Here is a 16,072-nt window from a genome sequence, read left to right on the forward strand (position 1 = left end):
GTATGTATGTATATATGTTGTATGTATATATGCATGCATGCATGTATATCTGTGTATGTATGTATGTACGCACATATATCTATGTAGCGTCCTAAAATTGCACCCCTTACAATTTTGACCACATTTTAGGCCCTCATCTTTGTGTTCTCATCCCCATTCTTGATCGAGACCTATTTTGGTCTCTCCCATGCAATCGGGCTTCATTTTTCATCTAACACCCTGCATGAGCTCCTTGATCCTAGCCCAAACTGGGGTAGGACCACGACACCATTCTTTGGTCCTCCTCAGCGAGGACCTAATTTGGCCCCTAGGTCCTATTTCAAATATGAGTGGGAAATAACTTCCCCATGTTGGCCTATGTTGGAAAATTAATTACGACGGGAATGTATATAAGGAGGTCTTCCCTTCTCATTTGAAAAAAAGATAAGATATCGTCAACATGACATCATAAGAGTGAAATTATCAATCATTCAAGCATTCTTCAAACAATCTTCAAGGTTGCATATTCTTCATTCATCCATTGGAGCAACATCACATCATTCATTTGCAAGCATGTGTGTGTGTTAGGGTTTTATCATGTTACATGTCATTTCATACAACATATGCGATTACATTTAGGAAGAAAAGCATCATCATCAACAATTGCAGATCTGAGGTATACCTTTCAATTATTTCATTTCAGTTTTTGCAATATTTCATTCAAGGTTGATTCCTCAACCGAGGTTTGACTAAGGCAAACCCCTATCCCCAGCACATTTCCCCTTATTTTGTGTGTGTAGGAAACAGGTGTGCAGCTGTAAGTTAGGATTTAAGATTCATATATAGAGATGGAAAAACCCTTATCAACAACCAGATTTTTTGAAGGACCATGCATAACTTACGCACAGGCCTAATGACTTTTTCTAATTTTTTCAGGGCAACTCCATATCAGTCAATACTTTTCAGATCTAGGTGCATAGTAGAATCTTGAACTTGTAGCTCAATGTTTTAACATACTTTCTCTTCAATCCTAACATTCTACCTTATCCAACAATCCAGCTCTCAAAAGAGGAAGTTCAAATCAACCCAATCCACTTAGCATTCAGTCCTTATTCGTCTTAGGATTTGGATCTAGTGGATTCATCTCCTCTTTTGAATGTAAAGTCCCTCAAGTGAAAATAACCCTAGCAACATTCCCATCCCCCAAGTGGAGAATTTACCTAGGGTTCCCATTTTCCCCTTTACATTTTGGTGAACCTGACATCTTACACCATTTATTTTAATTTCTTGTTTTCAGATCCAAGTGTATGCATTTTAAAATTCTAGTTTTCATTTACAAGTTTGATTTTATTGGAAATTTAATAAAAAATTAGAGGTTATTTCATTAAAACCCTAATTTTTTATTTTAAAATTAAGCTTGTCAATTGTTTAATTTGGATTAATCATTTTAGATCTGAGAACTCTTGCAATTTCAAAATTCAAATTTTCATCTTTCACAATTAAAAATTAAGTGATTAATTAACAAAACCCTAATTTTTAAGGTGTGTTTTATTTCAACCTTTCAGGCCTTATTTTACATATCTAGACATCTTCAAGTTCAATATCCTTCTGGAATTTGCATTAAAATCACATTATCTTGCTTCCTTGAAAATTTTGAAAAAAGTTGGTCGAACCGTGCATAACTTATGCACGGTCTCAAACATTTTTCCTAAAAGTTTGGGAGCTTGTTTGACTGTATTTTCCTATCCAATTCCAAATATTTGGGGTATTTTATTTATTTTATCTCTTCCTAAGGTTGAAGACAAATTCAATTTTCAAATTAGTTTTTAAAATAAAGAGACTATTTCTGCAAGGTCCTAATTTTAAATTTTAGATCTCTTTCAACAAACTCAGATTTTAATTAAGGTATTTTCAATGGAAATCAATGGATTGGATTTATTTTCTATTTCACGTATGGTTACATTGCTTTTACATACATTTATTATAATCATGTGTCAAATAATGGCTTCTTTCATTTCATGTTACTTCTATTCATTCATAGTACTTAGACATATTATGCTTTAAGAATTTCCAGGTTGCTTCCTCTTCATCAATTAGATCTTAAAGCTTGCATTTATCATTTATGTTGTTTTATAGTGATGTTTTTGGGAAAATACATTTCATATGTTAATCGCCTTAAATCTTTTGTAGATCCCAATCCTAGAGATGTTAATGGAATACTTAACACTTGTACCTCTCCTAGGGTATCTAATGCAAATTAAGTAAGATCTAATCTCAATTATCTCTCTAATGGAGAGAAAGCATTGAAGAAAAAGATGGCCCCATCTTCTACACATGCCCTTGCGCAAGGGGAGCAAGATCAAGATGTCAATGTTTCCATATCTCTAGACCCTCCTTATTCTCCAAGGGCCTATCTTCAACATCAAAAAAATTATAGAGAAGATGATGTTATGCATTTTATTCATGATCTCTCTCCTCATATAACATTAAGTAAGAATGAGGCCTTAGATGATAAGGATCTCCCTTCCCAACCTACCCAAGAGAATATGCATGATGAAAGAAAAAAGAAATCCCCCTCTACAAGATATTCCTTCGTCATATACTAATCCCTTCATTCCTTCTAAACATCCTTACACCACAAACTTGAAAGAAATTTATTATAATGTTACCCTGACTTCTCAATTAAAAGATTCTTATAGGAGTGGCTTTAATATCATATGAAAACAAGGTTTTAGAGGACAAGGACTTGGAAAATTTGAACAAGGAGTTTGTGTACCTATAAACCCTCCTACACAAGTTATTATAGAAGGCCTAGCAAACAATAATAAATCTCCTATGGATGGCCTCCTTAGGATTCAAGACTTCAAAGATCATCTTGCAAGACAACAAGTCATTCATGCTCATAAAAATGCCTCCTCTTCAAAGCATGCTTTTGGTTCATTTCACCAAACTCATGATCACCATGCTGATGATTGTCCCAATCAAAATTCAATTAAATAACTTATCAATAGTGGTAAACATAAAATCATGGATGATAATCCTTATTCTTCTAACAATAATTCTTGTCCTCAACCTCAAAAGGATGAACCTACACCCATTAATGATCGAGAAATATTAGCTACTAGAATCTTTTGGAAATTAAAGTATGATAAGAGTATTTATTTTCATTTTATTAGACCTAATCACAATTCTAAGCATAAAAAAGGTGATGAACATTTTCTTTTTAATAATTTTTATTCTCATTCTCTTGGAAAGTGTAAGGCATTTAAGGAATTTGTTCAATAACAATACGATAGTGCATGTATATGTCTTTCAACAGATCTTGCTTCCTTTCTAGATAAAAAGGTAGTGCCTTAGCACTCCCTTATTCCTCATGTTTCTCCTCACCTTATAACATATGCAGTCAACTTAATTGGGGGCTCTTTGTCATTAGAGGTGGTGCTTGTTCAATTTCAAATATCTTGGGGCAACAACCTGATTCCCCTTCTATTCTTTCCTCCTTCTAAGGCTTCACCATTTCTTCATAGGTTGTATTATTCATAACTTGGTCTCCTTTCTTACATGGAGTTATCCTTCATGTGAGTGCATGATTGTTCCTTGGCTAGGATTTTCTCCTTGCTTGAAATGGTGCATCTTTTATGAATAATCTCTCCTTGGAGAAACTTTCTTCTTCTCTCTCCTTCTTTCTCTTTGAAGGTTTACCTCTTATTTTTCTTGTGTTATTCATAATATGATATTATTTCTTGCATGGGATTGACTCTCATGTGAGTACATATTTATTCCTTGTTTGAGATGTATTCCTTGCTTGAGACAATGTGTCTCTTATGAACAACCTCCATTTATAAGATTTGTAATTCTTCTCCTTGTCCTCTTTCTTAGGGGGGCAAGGATCGCTTCTTTCTTCTCTCTCTTTCTATCTAGTCTATCACTATTCCCTTTGGGGGCTGCATTTTTCATGTGTTGATATTATTTTTGCAATGCTATATCTCTTATGGTTAATCCTCCCTTAGAGAAATATATGTTCTTCTCTTTCTCTCTCTCTCTCTCTTCGAAGATTACCTCTTCTTTTGAGATGCATTTACTTATACTAATGTATTTTCTTACATTAGATATTTATTCACGTGAGTATTGTGCATTTTCTTATGCCAGATCTCTCTCTAGAAGATTGTGTAATTTCTTCTCATTGTCCCTACACTTTGGGGGAAATGATCTCTACTTCTCTCTTTCTCTTATCTAAGGATCCATTTTTTGTTTCTTGAGTGGTGTTTGTTTCATGATTTTGTATCATTCCTTGTGTCAAGTTGTTATTTGCTCAAGTATTCTCTCTTATAAAAGAGGTGCAAGTCCTTGGCTACAACCTCTTCTTCACTTGGTAATGTACATCTATCATAAAATTATCCCTCACATTGGGTCAAAAGTGTGTTTTCCTTCATCAACAATCCCTTTCCCCTAGAAATAGGAGGAAGGTATGCATTTTTGTTCTCCTTCCTCTCTTTTGGTAGAAGACGTTATGTTTGTTCAAGATAGCTCCTCTTGGAGGTAGATGTCTTTCGAGCAAAGATATCTTCTCCTCCAAGTATCTCCTTTACACTTATTTTAAGATATCTCTTTTTCAACTATCTTATCCTTGCTTCAAGAGTATTCCCTCTCTTGTTTGGATTTATGGCATTGTTGCCTAAAGGGTATCTCCTTGGTGTCGAAGGTAAGGTATCCTTGTTTCTATCTTCCTTAAGACATCAACATAGGGCTATGTTGACAACCTAAGGGGGGGGGCACCCTCATTTCTCCCTTTGTATCATATTGTATCATGTATCTTGCATATCATTCTCTTGAATAAATGGGGTGATCATTCATAGAACTAGAGCAAAGACTCTTAGAGCGAGATGTTTCACAATCAGCATTTGATATATGTCTTAGATGAGGTTAACACATCATTGAAAATAGCAGTCTTGAATGGGATGGCCTCGAAACCATACATATATCTATTTGTCGCCACTTTTTATTTGCAATATATGTCTTATACAGGTTGAAGCACACTCAAAATGGAGCAAAGACTCTTAAATGAGGTGCTATACACTTGGAAATAGACAACACTTGCACACACACATGATGTTGAGTGGAACTAGTGGAATAGGGCTAGACTATTCTTATTCTCATCCCTTACATGGATCACCTAGATAAACTTCTAGGGGTGAGTTTTCCATGTCCTTTTTCACTATAAATCACCTAGATAAACTTCTAGGGGCGAGTAGTCCATGTTTCCTCTATCATCATTCTTCTCATGAATCACCTAACTATGTATTCATGCTCTCTCTTTCGTCTTCTTCTCATGAACTCATAGTTTACTACTGATAGTTCATGGATGATGCTTGCTTTTCTCTTTTATGTGATCGCTTGTGTTCATGAGATGGCATTTTCTTTCAAGAATGATATTAGTTGTTGCGATGTTTTGATATCGAGGTCTCTTCGACTAGTTGACTTGAAGTCTTGTGGTTTTGTTCTTAGCTTTTGTTGTGTTCCTTTTTAGTGTCTTTTGTCTTTGTTTTCTTGGCTTTATTTGACTTTTTGTTTTTGTCTTGGTTTGTGTGTTCTTTCATATGTCTGAGTGAGTTAAGATTATAAGATGGGGGCTTGGTTCCTCAAGATTAGTGATGTCTTATACTCATTGTGATCTTTCTCCACATCCCTCATCTTCTTCATCTCTCTCTCTTTCTTCTACTTCACCGACAGTATTTGCATAAGCTCATACTCCTGCTAAAGTGGGGGCTCAATGTAGCATCCTAAAATTTCACCCCTTGTAATTTTGATCATGTTTTAGGCCCTCACCTTACTTTTATCATCCCCATGCTTGATCGGGAACTGTTTTGGTCTCTCCTATGCAACCGGGCTTCATTTTTCATCTAACACCCTGCATGAGCTCCTTGATCCTGGCCCAAACTAGGGTAGGACCAAGGCGCCACGCCCTAGTCCTCCACAAGACCAGGGCGCCATGTCCTGGTTCTCCCCAATGAGGACCTAATTTGGCCCCTAGGCTCTATTTCAAATATGAGTGGGAAATAACTTCCCCATGTCACCCTCTGTCATAAAATTAATTACAATGAGCATTTATATAAGGAGGTCTTCCCTTCTCATTTGAAAAATGGATAGGATATCATCAACAAGACATCATAAGGGTGAAATTATCAAGTATTCAAGCATTCCTCAAGCAATCTTCAAGGTTGCATATTCTTCATTCATCCATTGGAGAAACATTAAATCATTCATTTGCAAGAATGTGTGTGTGTGTTGGGGTTTTTTCATGTTACATGTCATTTCATACAACATATGTGATTACATTCATGAAGCAGAGCATCATCATCAACAATTGAAAATCTGAGGTATACCTTTCCATTATTTCATTTTAGTATTTGCAATATTTCATTCAAGATTGATTCCTCATCCAGGGTTTGACTAAGGCAAACCCCTATCCCCAACACATTTCCCCTTCTTTTGTGTGTGTAGGAAACAGGTGTGTAGCTATAATTCGGGCTTTAAGATTCAAATATAGAGACGGAAATACCCTTTTTGGTGGCTAGATTTTTTGGAGGACTGTGCATAACTTATGCACGGTCCTAATGACTTTTTCTAATTTTTGTAGGGCAGCTCCGTGTGAGTCAATACTTCTCAGATCTAGGTGCACAACAGAATCCCAAACATGTAACTCACTATTTTTGCATACTTTCTCTTCAATCTTAGTGACATTCTACCTTCTCCAACAATCCAACTCACAAAAGAGGAAGTTCAAATCAACCCAATCCACTTAGCATTCAGTCCTTATTCCTCTTAGGATTTGGATCTAGTGGATTCATCTCCTCTTTTGCATATAAAGTCCATTCAATGAAAATAACCCTAGCAATATCCCCACCCCCAAAGTGGAGAATTGACCTAGGGTTCCAATTTTCCCCTTTACAATATGTATATATATTTACATATATATACATATATGCACACACACATATATATACATATATGTATATATGTATATATGTACATACATATATTTATATATCATGCTGGTCATCCTCACTTTCTAGTTCTTGAAGCTGAATAATCAATATTCCTTTCTGGGTGGCCGGGTAACCTTCCTTTCAAACAATCCAACATCCCCATCTTTCTATCCCACCCAACCCCAGGAATCCAAACCTAAGGGAAGGGAAGATAGTCTCCAACATCCTTGTGGCCGAGTAAAGACTTCATGTTAAGCCAGCCACCAATGTTACCTTCCGATTGAATGGGGAAGGTTGTAATTGTTACTGATGGAGAGTCGAACAATTATAGTTGCATGGAGAACTTGTTATGACACATTCTTTCTTGATGGGTTAGCATCTCCAATTAAACCAATTCCTTGTCAGATGCTTGGACCATGGCTAGAGGGTGTAACCAAGGGTGGAGTTTATTCCCCCACCACTGTTGGCATACATTCTTGTTGACTCAACAAAACCCCCCAACTTTCTGATTGGAGTAGTTCATGCAATGGATGGACCGCCTAACCGAATGTGGTTTCTATGTTCATAGCTCCGCTCTTCCCCTGGGTCGACATAACCAATGTATGATAGGGAGGAAGGTGATCGAATGTTGCTTGTGCATAGAAACATCAGCATTTTGAGTTGTTGGGGAGGAATGGATATGAAATCTCCTATTCTGAATACTACTAGCAGGGATTGGCATAAGAGCTAGGTAGGTTTGGATCGCTACCTTTCCGCTCTTCCTCTAATCGAGGGGATGTGCCAGCCACAATTGATCGAATGAATAATGAAATATCTATTCCCACCCTACCATGACATAGGATAAGAAGGGTTGTTCCATTCCCTGCTCCACTTTTGCAATGGCTTCTCAACCACTTGACAACTATCTTACTTCTCCATGACCAAGTAAATATGGGAACAAGACATAACTAGCTTCTTATTCCCACCTAGAGCTTTCTACTTGACTGATGAACAATAAGAGCTCCTACTCCTATTTCCTTCATCAGATCCCTCCTAGATAGAGAGGTACTGTTGGAATCAATGGATAGGAACCCACCTCTATGGAACTATAGCTCCCCCCACACCCCCCCCCCCCCCCATTATAGTTATTGTTATGATGGAATGGAAGGTAGAACATCTATTTCCAGAACAATTAAACTAATCTACCTCTTAGGCCTCTTAGCCCCAATATAGTCAAGGGCCTCCTGATTTATCAACCTCTTCACCCATAGAATTGTAGGGCCACCCACCCCATGTTTTAGTTCATTAATTCATGAATAACTATGCCCCCCATAATCAATCTACCCCCTTACCTTCCCCCCCCCCCGCTTCATATTATTGTAGGGCCAGTCGAACCATAAAATTTTAGGTAGGGGTCCTACATGCATGCAAGGTGGGAAGGAATCTATAGGTGGGTTGGGTGGGCCCTACTATTCACCAAGGGATAGCCATAGCCAAATTGTAGGGGACCTTAGAATAGTAGGGGTTATCCCTACTATTCACTAGGGGATGGCCTTAGAAAAGTAGGGGGCTACCCGAATAGTAGGGGGCATGCAGGGTGGGAACTCATAACTTTGCAACGCTACGAGAAATGATTACTCCTCTAGCTTAGTCTCCATTTCCCTTGCTGGTGGTTTTGGATCAATGGGCCCCTTTAGAATAGTAGGGCAACTTTTTCTTCAATTGCTACTACGCCATCCATGTCTCTATGGACTGTGCTCCTACCGCATTTACCTGAGATGTCTCTACCTCTGCAAGAACTGTGGGATCCACTTCTTTTGGTTCTTCACCTAGAACTGGTGGATATTTTAAACCTGGGTTATGGATCTGTATGCAGGAAAGATGCATTTCTCGAACTATATACTAAGTCAAGTAGGGAGAATTTCTTAGTGAGATGGTTTATTGGCTCCACATATGCATGCATTTGTGATTACGGACTCAATAGTGAAAGGATATGAATCAAGAATGTGTGTGTGTGTGTGTTGGCATTTGGCATTGTACAATGACTCATTTGTTGTCATTGATGGCAACTTGTGCTAATAATCACATCCGCACTTCATGATTTACTCATACCAAAAGGGAGAAGACAATTTGTGGTCTGATGGTCAAGTCATCTGATAGTTGAACATAATTTGATTGGAAGATCATCTTTGATTGAGTTTCTTGTGTTGCAAATCTCAGGGAAGGATTTTTTATAGGTGATGAACCTTATTCCAAGTTGTTGTCATCTAGTGATGATTCTTGTATAAGTTGGAAGATCTGATATTGTAGTTTTTAGGATGAAAAGTGCTTATCTACAATGACGTATGAATAATCTTTTTGTGTGCATATTGCAAAATGATTTTGGTGGTTATTTGTGTATTCGAGGATGTTAGGCCAACATAGTGGTAGTATGCGATCACTTCTGTTTGATCTGACTAATTATTTTGTAGTGGATTTGGCCGACTTGTTTTGCATGTTTCATCTTTCGTGTCATGTTCTTGGAGCCGACTTGGTGAAGACCTAAATAGGTGATGCGGATATATTAGTTGGAAGAGTGTAAGAGTGATTGTGCATAGTTTCACATGCACAAGCAGTTGATTTTTGGTCCATTATATGATTGTGCAACAAAACAGATCAGTAAAGTAGAACAGAGACAGTCAAGTATTTTGTGCCTAAACCGGAACTGCATGTGGCATTGTTAGATGCTATACATCAGTTCAAATATTCTCATTTTTTTTTGAATCATTTGTAGAGTGTCCTTTGGGGTTGTAGCCCTTATCTATTGTAACTGAGTTGTAATCTCTAGGTAGTGTGCCTGAATGCATGTGCATTCCTCATGTAATATTATTATACTCCAGATCAAAGTATATTAATATTATGGGTCACAATCCCACCATGGTTTTTTCTTTTACTGGGTTTCCATGTAAAAATCTTGGTGTTATGTTTGTTTGCATTGTGTTTCTGCTCTTTACTTTTATTCATTTGCATTAAGTGGTTTAAGAATCAGATCAAACAAGTTAGAAATTGCAGAACACTAATTCACCCCCCCCCCCTCTCAGTGTTCATTGATTCCAACAATTGGTATCAGAGCTTAGTTCCTCCAAGGAAGCCTAATAGCTTGAGGAAGATCCAAGAAGTGGAAAATGGAATCCAATTTGCAGAAGCAACTCACTGTGGCACTTGAAGACCTTGATGTTGAAAGAAATGAAGCAAATGATTTGAGGAGGAACTTGAGAGATGCTGAAAGCTACATTGAATCATTGAAAGAAAAAATAAACACATCCAAAGAAAAGAGAAAGGAGCTTATGGAAAAGATAAAGGAGAAAGAAAATCAAAGCAATGATGACCAAGCCCTGAAGGACAAGATAGATGAATGTGAAAAGCTTGCTAGAGATTCTGTAATGAAGAATGAGATGCAATCCATTGTGACGAAGTTGACCAAAGAGATAGAAAATAGAAAGAAGAATGAAGAGAGCCTAACCCAATCCTTGAAGGATAGAACTAATGAATTCTTTAGACATAATTATGAGCGTGATCACATGCAACTTGAACTGGTGCAATCCAAGAACAATGAGCAAGAGTTTGAAAGATAAATCATAATTCAGAAAGATGAACTTGCAACTACTAATGAATACAAAGATGAGTTAAAGATTATCTTAGCTAAACTTGATGAGATGTTGTAGAATTAGAAGAGTGGAGATGACAAGCGAGGACTTGGATATGAGAAAGGAGAGAGCTCAAGATCTGGTCAAGGATGTGCTAAATCTCAATATCAAAAGAACAAGAGGTCTTCGGTAAGACAACCTAATTGTAGTGCCCTCTCTCTTTTGGCTTGTCTGACCTTGCGGTTTTGAGTTTTGTGTGGTTTCAACCCTTTTGGTATTGGTTGATTTTGTTTTGCTTAGGATGTTTGGCTATGCCTTTTGGATTCATATGTGATATTCATACTCTGTGCTCTATGGTTCGTTGCAATAATGATGTAATTCATGATGTTGTGATATGATTGTGAACGATGATTTATATGTTGATGTTTGTGATGGAAATATATGATGTAGTTTATGATTTTCTTATTAGATGTTATTCATGTTCAGTTAGTTTTATTATTGCGCTAGATTATTTATGAGTTTCTTTGCGTTTATCGATGCATATTGATTGATGTACATTGCTTCTATTTGATGTGCTTGGATGAATGGAAAAAGCGTCACACTTCTCTTTACGGGAAAGCTATGTCACTTCCATTCCCTTTGCATGGTATGATACTGTGTGGTTTATATATACATATTCAATAGTTTGTTTATGTAGCTGCAGGTATCGAGCATTGACTCCACTTGATCCTTTACGTCTGAGTGTGCTCTATGACCCAATGGTAAAGTGGAATGCTAGAGTTATCAATCAGACCCCTTGTCGTACCATCATTCCTATGTGAACGAGTCCCTAGTTAGGTATCCTTGTATCTCGTACATCCGGTCATGTTAGTCGTTAGCTCTGTTGGTCCTTCGTGTTTGGGTTTGTCGCAATTCATTGTTCCTGCGTATAGTTTAATAATTATCTAGTATTTTTGTGAAAGAGATTAATATTATATATAAATGGTATTTGAATATTATTGATTAATTAATTAATAAAATTGAACTTGTGCAAAGATGAAATTAAATTAATGTTATTGGTAAAATGATTAAATTTATTTTATCCTTGTTATAAATGATTAATTAAATTTGGAAATAGCACATTTAATTTGGTATTTTGTTGTGCTCTAGGAAAATTAATTTTAAAAGGGTAATTTATAATTAATTGTTTCAAAATTTAAAATTGGTATGCATGGGAGTTACAAAAAGAAAATAAATCAATTAATTAATAAATTAAATGTGGGGAATCTCGCATGCAAATTTTGGGGCAGTTACATTGGAAAATAAATAAATTCTACTTTTGGGGAGATATGGAAAGGGAAAAAGGGGAATTGTTTTTCCGTGAAGAAAAGCTCTATGTGCATGAATATTCCGGAAATGGGGATTTTGAAAAGAATTTAGGAAATCTGGTTTTGACAAGAATGGGGAAAATATTCATAATAGAATACAGGGGAAAGAGTTTCGTAAATTTTTTGGAGTTTTTTGGATCTTTGTTGGCTGGATTTGGTGAAGCCATGGATTTTATTTTGATTTTGATCCATCTTTGCATTGGTTCTAGGATAGCATTTGGAGGTAGTAAATTTGATCTCTCTCTTTCTTTGAGAATTTCATTGATAATTTGAAAGAAATCTGGATTTTGCTTTGATCAAAATTTCTTTTACAAAAGATATTGTATGTTATGTCTCTGGAAATTAAGGTTACAATGATCTGGAATTTTATTATGATACAACATGGGTTTATTGATTTTGATTACTATTTTCGAGGTTAAAATTGATATTGGGGAAAAGTTTTATTTATGTGAACTTGTTTTGTACATTCATGGTTGATCTTTGTTTTAAAAGAAAAATTCATTCATATATATATATATACGTGTATATATATGTGTATACATACATATGTGTGTGTGTGTGTACATGTATATATACATATATATGTATGTATGTATATATGTATATATCTATGTGTATATATACATACATATATATACATATATACATACATACATATATATGTATATATACATGTATATATGCATATAATACACACACACACACACACACACACACACACACACACACATATGTATGTGTCATGTGTGTGTGTATATATATATATATATATATACATACACATATATATGTACATATATATGTACATATATATATACATACACATATATATGTATGTATGTATGTATATATACATATATATACATACATACATACATACATACATATTTATATATGTATGTATGCATATCTATATATATATGTGTGTGTGTGTGTGTGTGTACATACATATATATGTGCACACACATACACACACACACACACACACACACACACACACATATATATATATATGTATATACATATATCTATACATATATACATATGTATGTATATATATATATGTATATGTATATACATACATATATATATATATATATATACATACATATACGTGTACACACACACATATATGTATGTATATATACACACATATATATATACACACACATATATATACATGTATATATACACATACTGTGTGTGTGTGCACTCGTGTGCGCGCGTATACATACATATATTTGCACACACACACACACACATATTTATATTCATGTATATCGTTGATGCCATTATAATTTTTTTGTGTGTCGATTTTGGAAAATAAAATTTGTTCTATGTACTATCATTTTTCCCTATGCATTTAATTGGGCACCGTGGGTTCAACCCACAGCCGTGGGTACGCCCACGACTGTGGGGAGCGTCTCCCACAACCATGGGTAGGTCCACAACTATGGGGACTCACCCACAGTTGTGGGTGAAACCCCCACGGCTGCCCCCATTTCCCTTGCCATGCATTAAAGCTTCGGTCGTATAAAACTTTGTGTTGTGCAATGCTTCTTATTAATGTTTTTGATAGTTAATATAAATTAATTGATATATATATATATATATATATATATATATATATATATATATATATATGCCATCATTTGTAGTTATGGGGTTTCACAGATTTATGTGGGTAAAAAAGCACAAGCCTATGTCACACTTTTATAAAGGAATCGACCAATACAACTAAAACCATTTAACTTTGACTGCATAAAAGTGACATTTCTAAATTGAATTTTGAAATGATGTAAACTAATCAAATGTAGAAATATTAATGAAATTTATGTCTATTATTTTTTAAAAAAATTTGGAAAAAATTTGATATTTTTTTACAAATTCAAAAACAGATTTTTCATTGCTGAATTTTTTTCAAAATCAAGGTATCTATTCGGTGTCACCAAAAAAAATGAAAAACAAACCTTTTTTATTATTATTATTTTCCAAATAGAGAACATATATATGCAGTGTAAAAAAAAAATTAAAAATTGATGTATATTTTTCTCGTTATAATATTTTGAAGTCCAACATAGCTAAATTTGACAATTTTCATTTGGCGTCACCTTTTGACTACTAAATTTATCATTAACAAAAAAAAAACTTTTTCGAGAAGATTCTCTCATCTAGTGAGAAATATGTTTTTTAATATCATTTAATATTTTTTTTTTAATTCTAATCAGCCTCTTTTTTAACTCGAAAAAGCTACTCACAATATTTAATTAATAAAAAATATTAAAAAGAATGAAAATACTAAAAAAATTATATCACTAGATTTGTGGCTTCGAGCTTTGCAAAAGGGTATTTTTTTATTTTTGAAAAAAAAAGGTATGTTTGGCGTAAAAATAGGCAGAAGTTCAAATTTGTCAAAATGCTATAGTTGTGTGGCATTTTTGTGCCACATCATGTGACACATCAGCAAGTTTAGTTGGACTAGAGATTAGTTTGACTGGACTGCTTCATGCCATAGTTGGTCTCCCACCCGACCAAGAGACAAAAAGATATTTTTTGATGTTTTTTGTCTTATTTAGAAAATCAATCAGGTAATCGAGGTTAATTTGAAGGTCATTTGGACGTGTTTTTGCTAACGACTTTTAAAAGGTGTTTTTTATTGAATTTAATATTTTTTGTTAGTTTTAATTTATTAATATAAATAAAATTTTAATATTTATATTACATGTGTTATTTGATATAAAAATATTAAATTGAATAAAATTGACAACATTGAGTTTTTACCCATTTTTTCTTTTTAATAATGTTAGAAAAAATTTCTACATGTCTGTTTGTTTTTCCTTTCAAGTTTAATTAGGCTCACATCTTTATTTCATTTTGGGGCTAATTAACTTGTTTGAAGTGTCTTATGCATTTGGCATGCTTTGTGTTTAGATAGAACCCTAAAGATGATAACAAAAGTATCTTTCCAGAGTCACTAGGTGTGTAAAGAAAATACCTCCTAAAGGCCGAAACTGACTACTGCACACACCAAATAGCAGTAAAAGTGGCCTTCTATAAACTAAAATAGTTCAACAGTCCCTCTGAGCGTGCCAAAAACTGTTATCACCTAAAAATGCACCCTTTCTAAGTTGCAGAACTTAGCTTTCTAGTGAAACATGGAAACACTCCTAAGGTTGTGGGTATCCTTGAGAATGTCATGCCCAACTTTTGGGCACGAACGGAAATTTTTTTTTTTTTTCTTTTTTTTTAAAATACTTAACTAATTAACGACCTACTTAACCAATATAGTCAACTAAGTGCGATTATCTTAAATAAAATAATGCATTTTGGGTTAGGTCATAACTATATTTGTATAAAACGGGTAATTAAACTCAATTGGGAAACATGGTTTACTAAGTTATCAACGAGCCAATATTTCTCCAAAAAGGGTAATTACTAAGCTTCATTAAAAAATAATTAAAATCTCAAGTGTAACGTTTAATCTCAATTTAAACGTTCTAAAATTTATCTTATCTTTCTTATCCTGCTAGGATTTCTAAGTTTAATTAACCTCGTCATTAAAACACTTTATTAAAATAAAACCCCCAAAATTTAAAAATGCTTTATAATCTTGCACTTAAATGACCCTCTTGGCCTTGCAAATAATATTGCTTATACATCTTTTATTTATTTATTATTTAGAGTCTAATCCACCAAATATAAAAATCCTTTTATAAAGTTTCTTCTACATTTGCCTAATGTTTAATAAAAAAATACTCAACTTAATTTTACATCTAACAAATTTGTTTACCTATAAGTACTAAAATTAATCCACTCCTACATATATATGTATGTGTATATATATATATATATATATATATATATATATATATATATATATATATATATACATTCACATATATTTATTCCCTTGTATATTTTATTTAATGATGTATTCTAAAGAGGGAGTTTAAATATAAGTTTATAAATACACCCTACAGAAAGGGTGGGGCTTTTATTCCACTATTAAATTATCCCATTTTAATAATCCTTCTCCCTCCACACCCACATGTTTATTTTAAATTATGTGTGTGTTGCCCTAACCCGAAACTAGGGTTAGGGCGAACATGTTAACACCAAACTTCTTTTTTTTGTG

The sequence above is a fragment of the Cryptomeria japonica genome, chromosome 11 (assembly GCF_030272615.1).
Source record: "Cryptomeria japonica chromosome 11, Sugi_1.0, whole genome shotgun sequence".
NCBI lineage: Eukaryota > Viridiplantae > Streptophyta > Pinopsida > Cupressales > Cupressaceae > Cryptomeria > Cryptomeria japonica.